This window comes from Telmatherina bonti (genome assembly GCF_933228915.1).
Source record: "Telmatherina bonti genome assembly, chromosome: 2".
Classification (NCBI taxonomy): domain Eukaryota; kingdom Metazoa; phylum Chordata; class Actinopteri; order Atheriniformes; family Telmatherinidae; genus Telmatherina; species Telmatherina bonti.
In genome coordinates, this window is record NC_136620.1 from 15,572,583 (window position 1) to 15,578,862 (window position 6,280).

Below are 6,280 nucleotides of genomic sequence, written 5' to 3' on the forward strand. Positions count from 1 at the left end.
TAGACCGAGAAAATATAATAAATAACGTAGCTCAAGGTTTAGTGGACGCATCAAATAATTACTGATCAAAGGAATTCTTGACCATTTTAGTCGTATTTAATCAAAATTTTAAAACGTTAATTAACAAATTTAACTCTTTCATGAATTACTTAAAAATAAAAATAAAACACCAAACCGTGATAAAGGCTGTGTTTTTCCACTTATAATATTTCCTTTTACAGACACATACAGAGAAGCGGTAGAACTGCTTCACATCACTGAGGAACAATTTAATGCATTATACATACAATATGCTGTATATTTATATTTACCGGCGACCTGTGAAGGAGAGAACCCTGCCTCTCGCCCAGTGAGTGCTGGGATGGACTCCAGCTTCCCCGTGACCTTTGACTGGTCAAAGTGGTTAAGAAAATGGATGGATTGATGGATGGATGGACAAAGTATTTGATGACTTAGTAATGTCCATTAAAGTGATAATAAAATAATCAGGTAATGCGGCATTATAAATAAGAAAATTACATCAGTTTCACATGTTTTGTGAAGAATGACTGTCAGAAGAATTAATCTATGATTCATAAGATTAAAAGTTTCAATGAATATTGTTGATAACAGAATTTGCACACCTACCGACGACAATAAGCAACCATAAGAAATAACCAGAAAAATCTTTACTCCTATGTGTGTTTCTCTGTTAATGACATATACTCAAAATATCCAAATTAGAGCAAAGTTATTATTATTATTGTTGTTGTTGTTGTTATTTTATTATTATTATTATTATTATTATTATTATTATTATTATTATTATTATTATTATTATTATTATTATAATGACTAATAAAAACGAGTATGATTGTCCGATTTATTTGGTGTAACATAAATGCAGCAAACGTATTTTTCTCGACAGTTAGCTGCCATTGAAAGTGATTGAAGACTAATGTACATCTCTGTTTTTGTTATTTAGTTGCGCAAAAGAAAAAAGAAAGGTAAAGAAGTATCTGGTATTGTATCGTTTAATGTAATTTTTGCAAACACTTTACAAAACGTCGGACTTTAGTTGATTTTTGTCGTTTCCAAACTTAGAAGTTAGCCGTTAGCATTAGAATTAGCAAACGTTAGCATAATTAAAATAATTTGATAAGATTTACTATTTAATAACACACTTAATAAGTATACTCTTGTCGAAAATTGTTTCCACTTTTTATTTCACGTGTGAAACCTCATATTTTTACAGTATATATATATTTTAATGCATTAGATCTATTGTTAAAAAGAAGTTTAACAGTCGAGAAAACACGTGCCTGAAAAAGAAAACCTTTATATCAAATTAATATAAATCTTATTGATGTGAATTAATTTTTACCACCATGTTCACACACAGTTGGAGCCGAGTGAACAGTTATTTAGTCCCTTTTTATTTCATTTCACCAGGTTTCCTGAAAGATGACCTCCCCTGCGTCAGAACTGATCAATAATCAATACAGACAGGGCTGGACTGACACTATGGAGACTTCAGAAAGACAGATCTGTCCTGACAGGACTCTCATCACAGCAGGAGTCCCCCCAGAGGTCAGTATGTCAGGGTTTCTTCCTCCTCCTCATCTTCACCAGCAGACCGTCCCATCAGAGATGTTGTCCCCCGTCAACCTCAGGTACAAAACACTTTCCATTGTCTGCAGCGTCGTATGCACATCCAGAGGTTTTATAGGGAAAACTTAACCTTAACTTGGACTGGTATCTTTTAATTCCAGGTTCCAGTGTTCATGTCAGTCCACACAAAGTCAGCTGACGCATCCCCAGTACATTGTGGAGCTCCAGTCAAGCCAGTACCACGTCCTGACTGGGTGAGTCCACATTGCAGTGACGAACATGGTATCACCATGAAATGGTTCCTATGTGCATCTTTCTCAGAGGGAAGATGTGTCAATGGAAAAACCTGGTTGCTTTATTTTCTCAGCGCTCTTCCCGGTCCATCGGATGGCGGCCATCACAGCTCAGTTTCTGCTTCCTGGTTTTCTGATGAACCCATTCTCTCCAACATGTTGGTCAGTTAGAAGATTTACAATCTTACAATCATTTTAATGTAAATAGGATTCATAGATGATCATTTGTTCATGTGTGAGCTTGCCCAGTGTTTTTCTTATCTTTTCCATGATTTAGGCTGACTTGCACAAACCAGTAGCAATGGACCGTCCGCAGCTTCAGGAACGTTTTTCTGAAGTCACATCTCACATCACACACCCTGTAAGTTGTGCATAGATAAAGGATTTATTTCAAAAGTCCTAAAATTTACAACATTTACCATATGTGCATCTTTACATTTTATTGGCTTCAACAGTGACTGTATATGTACGACTGTTTATTATGATTGAATTCCTGCATCATGACTGGAAAACACCACTTAGTTTATCAATTTCTTTTCCTTCTCCCCTGTAATTTCCCAATAGCAGATTTGCAATAACAGATTCATTTAAAAAAAGACAATCTTTATGACTTCAACACTAATTTCTTATGCCATTTTTGGTCTTGTACTTTTTGTTTGTTTGCTTTTTTAATATGGGCAAATATGAAATTTTTGTGTGTGTATTTGTTTCAGTACCAAGAAGATGTTTTTGACTTCAGTTCAGCCATTGACACCCATTATTTCTGTTCTTTTCGGACAGACATAAACGATTCTGATCACAGTGGATCTTTGGCCGTATCTTATTGGACATTACTTTCAATTTAAGCTTTCTGTTTAGTAGACGGTTTTGACAGGAAGTGGCTTTTTCATAATTTCCAGGTCAAAATAGAGGTTTTGTAGCGACGTGGCAGTCGTGGTCATTTTTTTTTTCAGTTACTAAAAATTAAATAAATATGGTGTTATTATTGATAATTTATTTTATAATTTATTATTTAATTTATTTTATAATTTCCCTTTTGGGTATTAATAAAGTATTTTTTCATTTCATTATTGTGGATTTACCACATTAACTTTCTGCATAAATACTATATTCTACCTGTTGGCTTGATTGTAAATCTCCTGGATGAGATAAAAAGCCTTAAAAACCTCTATAGATCACCTGAAAGGTAAGCTGTTGATCAAGATCCAGCCCACACACAACCACTCCTGAGAACCTGTAGACAGTATGTGTGGTAGTGCTCTGGGCACTGCTGGTTGAGTAGGTATACTCAACCAGCAGTAGGTATACTGCTGTTGTTTAAAATTTGCATTTGGTACTTTTTTTCAATTGTCACATATTTAATATTTTAAACTATTCCATAATTATCTCCTTAATTTTATTACACCCAACTTTTTAGAGTTGTCCTGATATGCTGCATTTTTAACTTTAGTTTCTCACCCGACCAAACACATTAGGTTGATGACAGCTGTGGACTGGCTCATCAACATGACATGATCATGAAGTTTAAAAGTAGCAGATTGTAAATGAAGTGAGTGTTCAGGATCACCATGAAAAGAGATGTCATGATTAAATAGTGATGGAACTTGTGGTTATTTTCATTATCTTCTAGTTTTGTTTGTTTGTTTATTCATTTGTTTCAAACCAAATTCACAATTTGCAAAAACAATTTTACAAAAACAATTTTACAATTTTTTTTTTACAATTTTGGTTTGAAAAGGGGGATGGGAGAAGCAATGCTTATTTTAGTCCACCCCCTTCACACACCACGCAGCATAACACAAAACAAAATTACAAAATTTACACAATAATCAACACAGACAAGACAAGACAAGACAATGACAAAGACAGGCCCAACGCACTCCCGACCGCCCCCCGCTCTTCCCGATCACATGACTTCAATACATTTTAACATGTTGTTATCAACCATGTGTTTTACACAGCAAACATAATCAGGTAATACACTTCTAACACATAATACATAGACAGAAATTTGACACTCGGTGCATGTGCCTGGCCATGAAGTTTTCACTGCCTCATCTCCTCCTGGTACTCACTCATTACCTTCCTTTTAAACATACTTTTAAACAACAAAAGATTTTTACAAGTTTTCATTTCCTCAGATAAGTTGTTCCATAGAGTGACTCCCCTCACAGAAATACACATAGCCTTTAGAGTTGTCCTTACTTTTGTCTGATATAGTTTATGACTTCCTCTCAAATTATATGCATGATGAGCATCTCTATCTTGAAATAAATTTTGAATATTGACAGGCAAAGAATTTGTTGATGCTCTGTACATGATTTGTGCCATTTTATAATTTACCACATCATGTAATTTTAAGTTAAATGTGTTAAGAAAAAGTTTATCTCATAATAACTAACTGAATAAATAGACAGGTTCTAAAACATCAAAAAAAGTGTTTAACTCCCAGAAATGTTAAGGTCACCTTTAAAATGTTTTGTCCTTCCCAGAATACTAAATCCAAAGCCAGAATGTGAGCCGTCCCGTATCAGACAAATGTTTAATGGGAATATTAACTCCGTGTAGGTGGTGTGCAACGCTTCTGGAGACGGACAGGAGATCCTGCTTCATCCCTGTAATCTGGGCTCTGGGTTTCACACCATGCAGTCTGCACCAACACACGGAGACAGTGGAACGACTCCAGGGAAAGGTTTGGAAAAGTCAAGTCAAGAGTGTAGTGGCGGATAGTGGTTACCTCTGCTTAAAAGATGGCCGTGATCCATGATGCCATGTGTAAAAAATCTTTGTTTGGACTAAAACAGCATCAGAATATTTACCACAACCAAATCAGCAGTGAACAAAAGCTGTTTTTTTCTTGTTTATTCAGACTGGTATTATCATATTTATGTTTTTGTATTAGTTCAGTGGTTGTCACATTTTTCATGTTAAATACCACTTCAGATAAGATCAGGCTCTCCAAATACCTCCATTATGACGTAAAAAAACTAGAGATATTCACCTGTGTAACACCTCCATTAGACCATCTGGGACATTGATCAGGTTCACTTTTTTTGACCTTTTTCCGTTTCAAAGTTCTTCATCTGACATGATTAATTCCCGGGACTACTTGACTCTTTCCGAGGACTGCTTTACACATTCCTAGAGCCATACACATGTAGGCTGTACATGTTTAGCTAACACTCGCTGGCCGACAGTCCAGAACAACCAGAACCAGACCAGCCAGTCCAGATGTAATGCTAATCCCCCTGTTTCTTTATGTTTACCAGATGTCAGTGAGTTGGAGACTGATCTGCAGGTAGGAGAAGTCTTCATCTTTATTTCTAACATTACTGACAGAACACGTCATGCACTTCCCTTCATGTATTCATGTACAGTTTCCTCAGCATCACACAGCGTCTTCCTGCTATGAGTGTGGAGCTCAGACGGCCAACATCCAGCCTCCAGCCTTCAGGTAAGAACTGCCAAGGTAAAGTCTGTGTGATTTCAGCCTGAAGGCTTGTAATGATTAGCTACTGTTGTGCTATAAAACAGATAAACTGACCCCAAAGATGGAAGAACATCGTTTCAGATTTCTCCGACCCATCGTGCTTCATTTGATCATGACATTTTGTGTCGGGAGTGAAAGAACAAAACAAAAAGACAAACAAAACAACATAATGATTAAAAAAAAAAGAGAAATGACTTCATTTGGACAGCTGTAAAGTGTCAGAAAGAGATAAGTTAGAAAAGTCTAGTTTGACACAGGGACTCTAAAATGGCTTTTCAATGCTTCTTCTACAGCAAATAAAATGAGGTGGTCCGTCGCGATGATGCAGATGTGGTTCTGGTCATCCACACCAGATGATTTGGTTCAATCTAACAAAATGGAGCAGATTCCTGTCCATCCATGTTTTTCAGTTATTGTCTTTAGTGATGCTCTTGTTTCTTTATTTCTGCTGTTCCAGCATTATTTATGTGTCAAACAGCAGCTATTCTGCTAGCTGGAAGTCAGAGCTAGCCAGAGATTCTTTTTGTGTTTCTACATTCTCTACTCAGGCTGAAAGAAATGCTGAAAACCACTTTTACAATTTAATTTACAGAAGGAAGCTTCCCAAGTCCAGATAGAGGTCTTGTAGCCCTTTCCATCGGATTGTTCCTGAGAGAAATCTGGAGTTATGTAGGAGTTATTTATTCCTCACAGAGCAAGGTGTCACGAAAGCAGTGGCGATGTGGTGTGGACCCAACTTCAGAGATGAGGGAGGCCGGTATGCAGAACTCAGAACGATTTATTTTCCTCAGAGGAACCCAGGGAACTCAGAACAGACAAACTAAACTGAAGTACAAAATGATCCAGCAAACAATGAGTGAACATGAGTGGTATAAATACACAGGAAAAACCGAACGAGAAACAGGTG